The following is a 12,615-nucleotide window of genomic DNA, read 5'->3' on the forward strand; positions in this document are numbered from 1 at the left end:
CGCAGGCGCCGGAAATTTTCGGAAGTTTGGCAGCAGCCTGCTACCGCCAAACTTCTAATGAGGCCCAATGTCTATGTAACGTGGTGAAAGGGACCATTTACAGTACACTTGGCAGGAGGTGTACAGTAAACCATCCCCAGCTACATTTTTTGGAGGCACTGTTGAAATCACCCTTAGTGTCCCTATACCTACCCTGCTTACCTGTCCCCTTCCTGTCTGCCATCTTAGGGTTTAATGCATTTATTGCTAGTGTAAGCTTCCATTCATTCATCTACAAGTTATTTTAAATAGGGATTGATGTGTACGTATTTTGATCATTGTGTTGTGATTTATATCAGATTCACAACACGCCAGACAATCAGAAACCATCCTTATGGACCAGCTTCAGGAAGTCAACTGGGCTGGGGGTTCACCTGCAAACACAAGCAGTGAATTTGGAGCTGTCTCATGGGAGTGCACGCCTCCATCGAGTGCTTCAGTTGTTGGAGGCCCTAGTGTCCCACACCAGCCGGGTGAAGTGCTTGGGTAAAGACCCTGGCCTAGCTTGGTCCTGCTTGCTAGACTGATTTGGCCCCTGACAAGTTGACCCTGAGACATTACCCCTTACATACATGGAGGGGAGGAGAATTTAATGGAGGACAATTGCAACAATGCTGGAATAGGTGAAGAATAGGACACATAGCCAGAACATGAAGAAGTACAGGAGGCATGCAGCAAAATTGGCAAACTCCAAGAGGGTGGTTGGGCTATGCTCTGCAATATAATACAGAACCAGAGGAAGAGGAATATTATGCCAAAGATCACATGCAGGTTCAGACATATGTGCTGGAACCACAGCAAATACAGCAAGCACCATTACAAATTAAATCGCCACAATGGCAATCACAACAAGTACCCATGCAAGCACAACAGGTACAAACGCAGCCAGCACAGACACAGCAGACTATGGTACCACAATGGAATATAACTACAGGAGTCCAGAAAGCACCTGCACCCAAATTAGGGAATGTGACTGTGGCAGGAGGAAATCCTTTCACAGGTACAGGGATGAATTCAAGTCTGGATAGCAGATAGGTAGTCAGGCATGGAAGAGGAAGTAGGGAGAGGATCAGAGTGAAGTTGGAAGAAGAGTTGGGTGTCGTTTGTATAACAATGGAAGTGGGGGGAGAAAGTGGAATTACGGTGAGCAAGCAGGCGAGATGGACGTTAAAGAGCGAGGGTGAAAGGTTGGAGCCCTGGGGAACGCTACAAGTGGAGAAAGAAGTGGGAGAGGAGCAAGAGCCCAGGATAACCTCGGAGGAACGGTCAGTGAGGAAGGAGGTCAGCCAGTCCAGTGCCCGTTCCGAGATATAAGGGGATCATGGAGCCGTTTTGTGAGGATGGAGTGGTTAACCGTATCAAATGCAGAGGAGAGATCAAGTAGAATGAGAGCAGCGGGTGTGTTGAGTCAAGGGATGCAAGCAGTTCCTCACGGGTGTTCACGAGAGCAATTTCTGTGCGTCTGTAAGCTTGGAATGCAGATCGATGGTCATGTAGGCAACCAACTAGCTCAGTATGCTGGGTCAGTTGGGAGGGAGGACCAGCTTGTGCAGAGGTTTCCCAAGGAAGGGAGTGATAGAGATGGGGTGGTAGTTAGCCTGACACAAGGGGTCAGAGGAAGGCTTCTTCAGGAAGGGCGCACAAGGGAGTGCTTGAGGGAGGTGGGGAAAGACCCACTCAGGGAAGATCAAGGCTACTCCACCGCGGTTGGGATGAGGCTTTGAGATTATCTTGTAGCCGTCGGGGAGAATAGTGTCAAAAGCAGTGACTGAGCTGGCATTGAATCACGTCTCGGTGAGAGCGAGTACGTCGAGATCAATGTCTTCAAGGAGGAGGAAGATGTTCGAAGAATGTTTGATAGCGGAACGAGAATTAAGCGTGGCTAAGTGAAGCCGGTCACCAAGGTTTTTCGAGGAGGATACCAGGGGGGTGGTATGCCTGTCAGAAGTGGTGTAGGAGGAGATGAGAGATAGGAAGGTGGGGTAGCAGGAGCGGGAAGGAAGTTAATAATAGACAACAGGCATCTATCGAAGAGGAAGAGATTGGTTTGAGGGCCCTGAGCATGATAGTACCATTGTGATAGACAATAATGATGCACCTCAAGGATGAGAAGCCAGCCACAACTTCCCATCTAGTGCCACCATTAATGGGTGAGGAAGAGGAAGGAGAGAGTGTGGACATCAATTGTGGAGTCCATAGACCAGGAGAGGGGACAGAAAAGATGACATTACTTACAAGAGGCCCTTTGAGGGGGCCCGGCGTTCGCCTGCCGGCTCCGGGGGTTAATGCAGAGATAAACAAGGGCCAGACAATCAGGCAAGGGCAGCCCAGAGCAGTGCACATAAGCTGGTCGGTCTGCTTTGGCTGGCGGCCATTGTGAAAAGGCCCACGTGGACCGTGATGTAATAAACTGTGCCCCCAGAGAGTTAGGTGCAGCGGATAGCGGAAAGGTACTTGGCTCGTCAAAAAAAGTCAGCACTAGCTGCAAAGCACAAAGGGAGGCAGACAGATAAGCCATGGACGAGACATATTTCTTTTAAAGAAGAAGAAACCATCTGCAAGAGCCACTTATTGGACAATCTAAAAGTATTTAAAGTCTATATAAGGTAGAGGGAGCAAGTCTCTAGAGGCCAAGAGGAGAAATGACACTCAGTATAATTAAATCAAAAAGCAGGAAATAAGAGGCCAAAATGGAACATTTGTTGTCTCTTCACATGTGACTCGGAAGTCAAAGGCAATGGCTATTTATTAAGCCTTGGATGAAGATAGTGATGTGGTCGGACTGATGAGAGATGATGGACTAATTGGGAAAGTAGGGAGTAATCTGACGTGATTCAAGCACCTGAGTTTCGTTTTTCTTACGTGCTGCTAGCCGAGCCGAAAGTCCAAAGTTGGTGAGAATGCCAACCAATCAGTTGCTCTATAGGGCAACCTGCAATACAATGTTGCATAGACCAATTTGCGGCCATTTTGTTCGCTACAATCAGTATTATATGTATGTAGTGCTAGTTCGAGGTGTGTCTTACAAATAAGAGACAGCCTATGAAGTTCTAACCGGTATACATTCTATAAGTAGACATGTTCCCCATACCAATCCCTCCCGCTAATACGTTTTATGGTTTGCCATGTAGGATGACGTCATAGATTACGTATATTGTGGTATAAGACCTCTGTGTAATGAAGTTTGTGTATGTGTGCAAGCATCTGTCTGATGTCTGCCAGTTGACCCTGCTTTATTAAACTGAGAACAAAGTAGTTATTTGCATTATTCTGCGAGTCGTCCGGTTATTTGGTCCGAGATATTTATTGGTAATTCCATCTAGCACAAGAGATGCATCAAGATGCTAGAGCACACCATTCTTCCCCGCACCTGCGCATAAGTTACATAGCGCAGTGGTCAATGATGTCTTCACTCCCAAGAGTGCCCCTTCACTTTCCCTGCTGCATCCCCCACATTAGTTACATAATTTCTAGGTGCACCCCCCCCCGCTCCAATCTGCACCTTTACCGCATTCCCATCAGCAAACCGCCCCGCGCCAGCCCTGGAAGTTCTGCGACAGGTGTGGGCAGGCATGTTATCGTTTTTGTGAGGTTGCAGACTTTGAAGACCCCACCATGCACAAAAGGAGGAAATGCCAGAAAGGACCTGGAAGCTAAGAACCTGAATCGTCTTGTGTACTATGCTCCGACTGAGTAGAGATAGGGAACATCAAGTCTGCACAACCAGACAAGCCCAGGTCTGCAGTGACACCACCAGCGGACAAGTAATCTGGGAACCACCATCTACCAAGACCACCTGAGATGATGAAATCTCACTGCCAGCCAGGGCAGCACTTAAAGATCTTGGAGAGTACCTGAAAGGCATGTAGTTCAATCAGGCGACAACTACTACTGCTGGACAGTAGGCACATGCGCTTCTGGATAGTGGCTCGTTGGTAACCCTCCAAGTCTGAGCCGTTATACTTGACACACTAGGCGCATATCCCATTAGAACCCTTCGCTGGGCTGTACTTTCTCAGCATGGGAGACAGCTCATGAAACTAAATGGGTTGCATCTGGGTCAGATTTGTTTGGTTCAGAGATTCTTTTTTGTTGTCATATGTTGTAACAGTTTGTAGTCCTCCTGTCCTATGTTGTACCACTAAAACACATTGCATTTGCACATTCTGAATGTACCAATGCCTATTAAGAATGTTATTCTCTGTTTAGTCTGTAACCCTCCCTGCGTTGGAGCACTTTGAAACACTTGTTAAGTGTATAGGCGCTATACAAATGACAACTAAATAAGTAAGTGAAGTTTCCACACGATGTAGCTGAAGTCAGTGCCCTCCCATCGAAAACCTGGCTCTGTTCTGCAGCAGCTAGAGGGAAGAATTAAATTCCTCGATGTTCGACGCAATAGCTGCATTATGTCGGGAGATGGCTGGACTGCAATATGCCAGCATGCAGTCCATGCACCCCACAGGAGGGGAGTCGAGAGAGACACAGACACATGCTGATGGAGACACCAGAGCGTGGGGTCTCCCAGGGGTTTTACAGGTACAGTAGATCCTGGTGATGACAGGTCCAGTCATAAATGTGACCAATCGGACTGTGCACTTACCAGGATGCACAATCATCATACAGCTGAACCTGACTGCTTTTGCTAGTGATGTAATCCACCCATTCGGGGCACCACTGGTTCTGAAGACACTGAACTTTCGGAGATTCAACGATCTCGGAGGGAACAGCTGGCCCAGCATACCATGTTTTTCTCCACCAGCTCCAGGGACATCGGCAAGGCCCACGAAGTTGAACAACGGATCCGGTGAAAAACTGCCCAGTCCACAAGCTGCAGTTTTGGGCATTAAAGTGCGCTATTACAGAGAGGTTCCAAGATCACGTCTACAGCACCAATTTCGCGGTCAGGACGGATAACAACCCACTAATGTATGGTGTTTGAGGTCAGAGAGGATGGATGCTGCCAGACACAGATGGCTCGTCACATTGTCCAAATACTGTTTCAACTTACATTACTGACTTGGATTCACTAACACCAATGCTGATGCCCTCTCTCTGAGGCTTCATGTTCCAGCACAAAGAGAACGCTCTAAATAAAGGACATCATACTTTGGGGAGATTTCAATGGGATTTTAGATGTATTGTCCCATTTGAAGTTTGTAAATAGAATATAAAATGTGAAGGCAATTATTTCTATTGCATGAAGTGCAACTGCAACAAACCATACTGCTCAGGTTTAAAGAATTCGAACGTGGAATAACTACCTGGGCCGGATGAACATTTGTCAGCAGACGAGACTGTGACAAAGCTTAATGCTGCTGGATTCTGGGCCCTAGCAAAGCTAGTCTGAGCGTGCTCACTTCAAAACGCACACGTAAACACTGGAATTAAGGGGAAACCATCCAGCTAAGACAGCCTGTATCGTGCGCACAATAAAAAGCACATTTTTTGTCAGAATTGAAAACAGCGTTGTTGCAGTGAAGGCCTGGCCCTGTGAGTAGAAGCGAGGCCACCCTGACCGCGAGGGAGTTCTGAGAGGCCGCATCACACCTCTGATGTGAGCGAGGGTGGAATCATTTGTTTCGGTTGCCAGGCCTCGTATCTTTGTTTGAAAACTACATGAAATGAAACCCACTCTCTCACCTGTGCCTCGATATACTTTGCAAATCACCAGCCGATTGGTCGGAGCGAGGAAGCCTGGCAGCAAGAGCGTCACTCTCTTAAATGCCGGACAGGAAGAGGAATGGCGCCTGCCTCTTGCGACCTGGGAGCACGTGGCGGAGCGCGTGTGTCATGTGACCAGGCCTCTCGAGGCAGCTTGTGCACGCGTGGTGTCATGTGACCAGGCCTTCCGAGGCAGCCTGGGAGTGCGTGGCGTCATGTGACCAGGCCTCTCGAGTGAGAACGTCGCACTCACTAATGCCGCTGGGAGTGGGTGTGGCTATCCATAGAGGCAGGCCGAGAGGGGCGTGGCCTCTCCAGGGTCGCTCTCTCGGGCCACAGGAAGACAAGAAGGAGGCGTGGCCTAGCTAGGCACTAGGCCTGAGCCAGGGTGGTAGTAGGCAGGCGGTGAAGTAGGTGTGGCATAGCCAGACACGAGGCCTGAGCCAGGGTGGTAGTAGGCAGGCGGTGAAGTAGGTGTGGCATAGCCAGGCACGAGGCCTGAGCCAGGGTGGTAGTAGGCAGGCGGTGAAGTAGGTGTGGCATAGCCAGGCACGAGGCCTGAGCCAGGGTGGTAGTAGACAGGCAGTGAAGTAGGTGTGGCATAGCCAGGCACTAGGCCTGAGCCAGGGTGGTAGTAGGTAGGCGGTGAAGTAGGTGTGGCATAGCCAGGCACGAGGCCTGAGCCAGGGTGGTAGTAGGCCGGCGGTGAAGTAGGTATGGCATAGCCAGGCACTAGGCCTGAGCCAGGGTGGTAGTAGGCAGGCGGTGAAGTAGGTGTGGTATAGCCAGGCACGAGGCCTGAGCCAGGGTGGTAGTAGGCAGGCGGGGAAGGAGGCGTGGCCTAGCCAGGCACGAGGCCTGAGCCAGGGTGGTAATAGGCAGGCGGTGAAGGCCAGGGTGGTAGTAGGCCGGCCTAGCCAGGCACTAGGCCTGAGCCAGGGTGGTAGTAGGCAGGCAGGGAAGGAGGCGTGGCCTAGCCAGGCACTAGGCCTGAGCCAGGGTGGTAGTAGGCGGCCCATGGGCCTGATATAGGCTGGAATCATCCTATGTGGCATATTGATGGAACCAGGCGTTAGGTCGACCTGGAGGGGTGGCATATCCATCCGAGCAGGACTCAGGCAGTATGAGAGAGTGGCATAGACCAGATTTGAGGCGGACATGCACTGAATGTGCATATTAAACTCCATGCACTACTCATTTTTGTGTGCTCCCAAGTGTGGCTACACTATATTTCAAGAAGCCACGTTAACCCCCTGCACTCCAAAATCCTAACAAATATAAAGTGAATTTACAATTTGCTATAAAATCTATTTTCCTGTCAAGTACACATTCTTTCAGGGTTATTGTGTCCTCTTATCAAAGTGCTGTGCTTGTTTCACCCCACGTGTGTCTGCTGACTTCCATGGATGTGGGCCTGAGGAAGGCTGGGAGTGCTAGTGAAAAAGTCCATGTAACAGCAGATTGGGGCCAGCCTAGACATGGGTTTGGCAAGGGGTCGGAACTGCCAAGTCACATATCTAGTGTGACACACATTTTTTTACACACTATCGCAGGAAAATACAACACGCAGGAGAGGTGCCAGAGCAGAGGCAATAAAATATCTGAATCATAGCTCATACTCAATGTAACTGCTGCATAAACCGTTTTCCTTCAAGATACTGTTTTATAGCTCTGCTATCTTTCTCCTGTTGTTACACCCAGAAAATAAGATGAATCTTGCTGTCAAGGACGTGGGATTCAGCTTATGCCATCAGGTTTATTTAGCACAAGCCATGTCGTGCATCATACAACAAACACGAAGATGCCACTATAAGCCCTTTGCACAATCCGAATATACCTACCACCTGGTACCTCAACTCGTAAACCGATCTTAACCAGGGCATGCCCCTAGGTGGAGCCAGCACCTCTTGTATCTCTGTATAGGGGTGGTCCTTGTAGGAACTCGGGCAGTCTTAGTAGATAAACTATCCGTAGACTGTGAAAGACCTCTGTATCGTAGTCTTAACAAATCCCACTTCTCACATCACGTTTCACAGATGGTCATGAGAATGCTAATACTCAAGAAACGGATTGAGAGTTTTTATTTTACGAAACTTAATTGAGGCTGGTGATCTCTGGTTGAGCAACTCAAGAACTTTGTCTTTGCTTCAGCTTTCTCTCCTCCTCTCCCGTGCTGAATTCATGACTGAAACTGCACTGGTCACCTGGCTACCCTCTATTCTCGAACCCAGGTCCCCTCCCTGCCAGTTGCACACCTACTCTACCCCCCGGCAACCCTTACACTCTGGGGCGGTTTCTGTATCCCTAAAGCCCCTGAAACCTGATGTCTGCACTCACCCTTGCACCAGCCACCAGCTGACCGCACTTCTTATTTGTTGTTTTTATTTATTGTTTTATTTATTTACTGTTTATCCCTTGTACTGCACTTCAGCTCCCCCTTCACCCTCGCACTTTTCCCTCTTTCCCCCTCCCCTGCACTTGCATGATCTCAATGTCACCTCGCCTAGTAAGATCGTTGAGTCTGTCTTCCCTCTATTCCCCCTCCCATGCCTCATCACGCCTTGACACACTTCTGTATAGGTGCATTATAAATGCCATATCATATCATATATCTCCAATGCGCTTCCCTCCTCCCTAACCGAGGTTCATAGGTTGGTACTAGAGGTAACCCTCTCCTGGTAGAATATTAACTGAGGTGAGGGCCTAAAGGCCTTAGCATTCTCTCACTTACACCCTCTGGCATTTTCTAGTTAGATCCTAGACTGGGTCTCACTATGAGGCGTGATGTGTTTCAACCTCCCTGTTTCACTTGATCTCCTTGTTCCACACTCTCTTGTACCTGTCTGATGTTTCCCCTCGTTCTTCTATCTCAATCTTTACTCCTCCCATTCTCTGATTTCCTCACCCCCTCTCACCCTCTACCTCTGTCCCTTGATGTTCTTACACTCTTTCTGTCTCTCCCCCCGCCCTCGGATATTTATCACTCTACTCTTCATTCCTCTCTACTCTCCTCTACTCTCTACTTCCCTCTCCATTCTCTATTTTCCATTCCATTGCAGAGAGTACTCTACACACTGCTTCCGGTTGTGCCCCCTAGGCCCTTTTCTCTCGGTAGGTTCCGTCCCTTGTGTCTACTGCTGGTTTATAGTTGATTGTTTTTCTCTCTGCTTCTGCTGTGCCCCCTAGGCCTTCTACCTCTCTAGGCACCATCCCCCGGTGTCCATTGCTGGGTATTGTTAATTGTATTCTCTCTGCTTCTGCTGTGCCCCTGAGGCCTTTTTCCCTCTCTAATTTCCGTCCCCTGCGTGCTCGTTCCTACTGTTGAGTCTACATGCTTGTGTTTCTCCGTTGCTTCCCTACTGTGCTGCCCTCTGTGTCACCCCCCTGCCAAGACCCCACCCGGTGCAGCCTATTTGGCGTAGTTCTGTGCTGTGTTTCCACTCCTCTCCTCCCCCTCATCTTTTTCCCTATCCTCTCTGACTACACCCCTCTATGGGGCTCTCGGTCTCAACCATCTTCTCTAACTGCTTCTCTATTACCTATCTTATTCCTCTCATTAAGTCTGGAAGGAAGGCATTCAAGAAGAACATCCTGGTCTCCAATCCAGGCCTTCCCATTGATGATACCTACGTCAGTGCCGCCTTCAGACAGACTCTCACTGATATCCTTTTTGTCATTCCCTCTCCCGACCTATGGCCCCTACATATGGTTGCTGTTCTCTCTCCTTTCTCCTCTTCTCCCATTAATGGTGGCACAATATGAGAGGTCCTCTTGACCTCTTTCCTGTCCTCCAAAACTATCATTAATGTCTAACTAAATGGGACCATCATGGTCCAGGGCACACAGCCCAACTTCCTCCTCCCACATCTTATCAACTTCCTCCCTTCTCCTGCTACTCCATCTTCCACCTTTCTGGCCCCTCAGCCACCTATCGCTGCTACATCTCTGGCTCCTCTGCCACTCCCACTTCCATTGCCTCCTCTGTGGCTCTCCCATCTGCCTCCTCTCTGGGCCCTGTGCCAGCTTGCGTTACCTCTACCACCTCTCCGGCTCCTCTGCCACCTCCCTCTGCTGCCTCGTCTCTTGCGCCTCCCTCTTCCTCTTCTCTGGGCCATCTGCACTCGCCTTCTACCTCTGCCCCCTCTCGGGCCCCTCATCCACTGGGTGCACCTCTCTCCTGTACCCTGCCCCGGAAGTCTTTCAAAAGTGGAAACCTGATCCAAGTAGTTACTCTCAACTCTCGCTTTGCTGTCAAATACTCCTCTTACATTTGCCACCTCCTCGAAGACCTTAACCTGGATACCCTCACTCTCACTGAGACTTGGTTCACGGCAAGCTCTGTCACAAGGTTTGACACTCTCCTCCCTGAGGACTTCAAGATCCTCTCCGAATTCCGGACGAACCGTCCCAGAGGTGGAGTGGCCCTGATCATTTCTGAGTGGACCCCTGTCTCTATATTCCCCCTCAGGTCTACTCCTCCTTTGAATGCCTAGTCTGCAGGCTCTCTATCTCTCCGGGCGTCTCTCTGACTCTGGCCACTATCTACAGGCCACCTAGCCAGGTTGCCCTCTTCCTCCTTGAATGGGATAATCTCTCTCACTCTCGTCTTTCTTCTACCTCTAAGCTTGTCTTTCTTGGGGACTTCACCAACCACTTGGACACCTCTGACTGCATCTCTTGGCTTTTCCGAATTGTTATAACTCTTTCACCCTCTCTATTCTTCCCTTTGATCTGACGCACTCAGCCGAACACACCTTGGATGTTCTCATCTCCACTGACATCCCTCTCGCCAACGCTCTCACTACTCCACTCACTTGGACTAACTACTTTCTGCTCTCCTCTCACCTGAAGCTGTCTGTACCACTGGCAAAACCAACCCCAGCACTGCCACCCTCCTTTTCGATCATTGGATCTATGAAGCGTGTGTCAGTTGGCGCTTTTGCCTCTATCCTTGCCCCTGTCATGAGGATCCACCTGAAGCCTGCCTCCAAGTGCAATTCTTGGTATTACTCGGACCTGGACACTCTGAAACGCAAGTGCAGAGGGGCTGAGTTGAAGTGGAGGGCTTCGAGCACCTCCACTGACAAACTGGCCTGCCGCCTGCTCCAAAGGCAATACAGACTCTCCGTCTTCTCCAAGAAGAAGGTCCACTTCCAAGACTGCATCTCTGCGGCCTCCAACAGCCAAACCTTTTAAAATCTGCAAGGAGCTGGCCAATTCAACTGCAGCCTGTACCTCTTCTGTTCCTTCCCAAGCTCTCTGCACGGCCATGGCTTCTCATTTCACCTCTAAAACTCAGGACATCCTGCCCACACTTTCCCCCTCTTCTCATTTCTCCCCTTTTCCTCTCTCATGCTCCCTCTGCAGTGAGAGAGGCCACCCTCCCCCTCCTGTCCTCTCTCACTCCTATAACACCTGATGATGTTTCTCGTCACGTCCTGTCTATGAAAGTCTCATCCAAACAAGTGCTCCCCTGCTCTTCCAGAAACACCAAGGACATCATTGCTTCCCTCTCTCCAGCCATGGCCGATTTCTGGAATCATTCTTTTGCCACTGGAAATATCCCCTCTCCTCTCAAGCACTCCCTTGTGCACCCGTTCCTGAAAAAGCCTTCTGCTGATCCTTCCTGTCTGGCCAACTATCACCCGAACATTATCACTCCTTTCCTGGGCAATCTCATTGAAAAACTGCCCATCTCTCAATTCAACCTCCACACTGAATCTGGTGGTTATCTGCAGGACCATCAGTCTGGCTACAGATCGGCCAGAGGCACAGAAACTGCTCTCCTGAACACCTTTGAAGATCTGCTCTCCAACCTTGACTCCAGCTCTCACTCTGTCCTTATCCTCCTCGATCTCTCTTCCACCTTTGACACAGTCAATCACACCACCCAGATCCATTGATTCAGTATGAACCTCGGTATCACTGGTCAGGCTCTGGCGTGGCTGACCTGCGTCCTCTAAGACTGACCCTCCCGGGTCCAACTTGGGTCTTTTCTCTCCACCACCACCTCTCTCCACATGTGGTGTTCTCTGGGGCCATATCTTCTCTCCCTGGCTCTTCAATATCTATGTGGCCCCCTTGGCCGACCTGATATCTACCCTCTCCTCTAACTTTCAGTGTTATGCAGATGATACTCAGCTCTCCTTCAGGCTACCCTCAGCCTCGTCTCCCTCCTCGCTCATTCCTGTCTATCCGCTATTCATTATTGGTGCACTCTCATGACCTCTGTCTTAATGCCAGAAAACTGAGATTCTCCTCATTAGGATCCGTGCTCCTACCTTTCCTCTCCCCCTCTGGCCGTCCTCCCTGGCCCCCTCCCCTTGCCCACCTGTGAGGCAAAAATCCTTGATGTCATCTTCAACGCCACTCTCTCCTTTTCTCCTCACATCACAGACCTTGCCAAGAAGGCGCACTTCCCTTTCGCACTTTCCCCCAGAAGCTCATTGTCTCCAGAGCTCTGGTTCTCTAAAGGCTGGCCTACTGCAACAGTGTTATTCTCAATCTTCATAACTCTACTCTTCGCCCTCTTAAATTAATCCATGACAGGACTCCAAGAGTTATCCTTGGCCTCAAGCCCAGGGAACGCATCTCTCCAGCTCTGTAATCTCTCCCTCTCAGTAGTTGCGAGGATAAAGTTCAAGGCCCTCTGCATAATCCACAAGGCTTTCTGGGGCCGTGCTCCTCTCCATATCCAACACTCTCTGCCTAAATAGCTTCCTTCTAGAGCCCTCTGCTCAGCTACCTCAAACTCTCTGCAGGACAGACGCTTCCACAAGCAGAGAGTGGGGGGTAGATCTCTATCCTCTGCAGGTGCCTCTCTCTGGAATGGCCTCCCTGCCCCTCTCAGACTTTAGCTGAATCACCTGAAGTTCTGGAAACTGCTCAATACTAATCCTCTTCTCTTCCTTC

General features: G+C 49.9%; 1 protein-coding gene across 1 annotated transcript in view; it reads right to left on the bottom strand.

Annotated features, from left to right (window-relative positions):
• Positions 1–5,802, bottom strand: part of LOC138516897 (uncharacterized) — a 57,374-nt gene extending 51,572 nt beyond the window's left edge. The window contains exon 1 of the mRNA XM_069632351.1: positions 5,683–5,802. The gene's annotated coding sequence lies outside the window, so the exon portion shown is untranslated. The remainder of the gene's footprint in view (positions 1–5,682) is intronic.
• Positions 5,803–12,615: the final 6,813 nt, after the last annotated feature.

The sequence above is a fragment of the Ambystoma mexicanum genome, chromosome 6q, assembly GCF_040938575.1.
Source record: "Ambystoma mexicanum isolate Mex_15411 chromosome 6q, UKY_AmexF1_1, whole genome shotgun sequence".
Taxonomy (NCBI): domain Eukaryota; kingdom Metazoa; phylum Chordata; class Amphibia; order Caudata; family Ambystomatidae; genus Ambystoma; species Ambystoma mexicanum.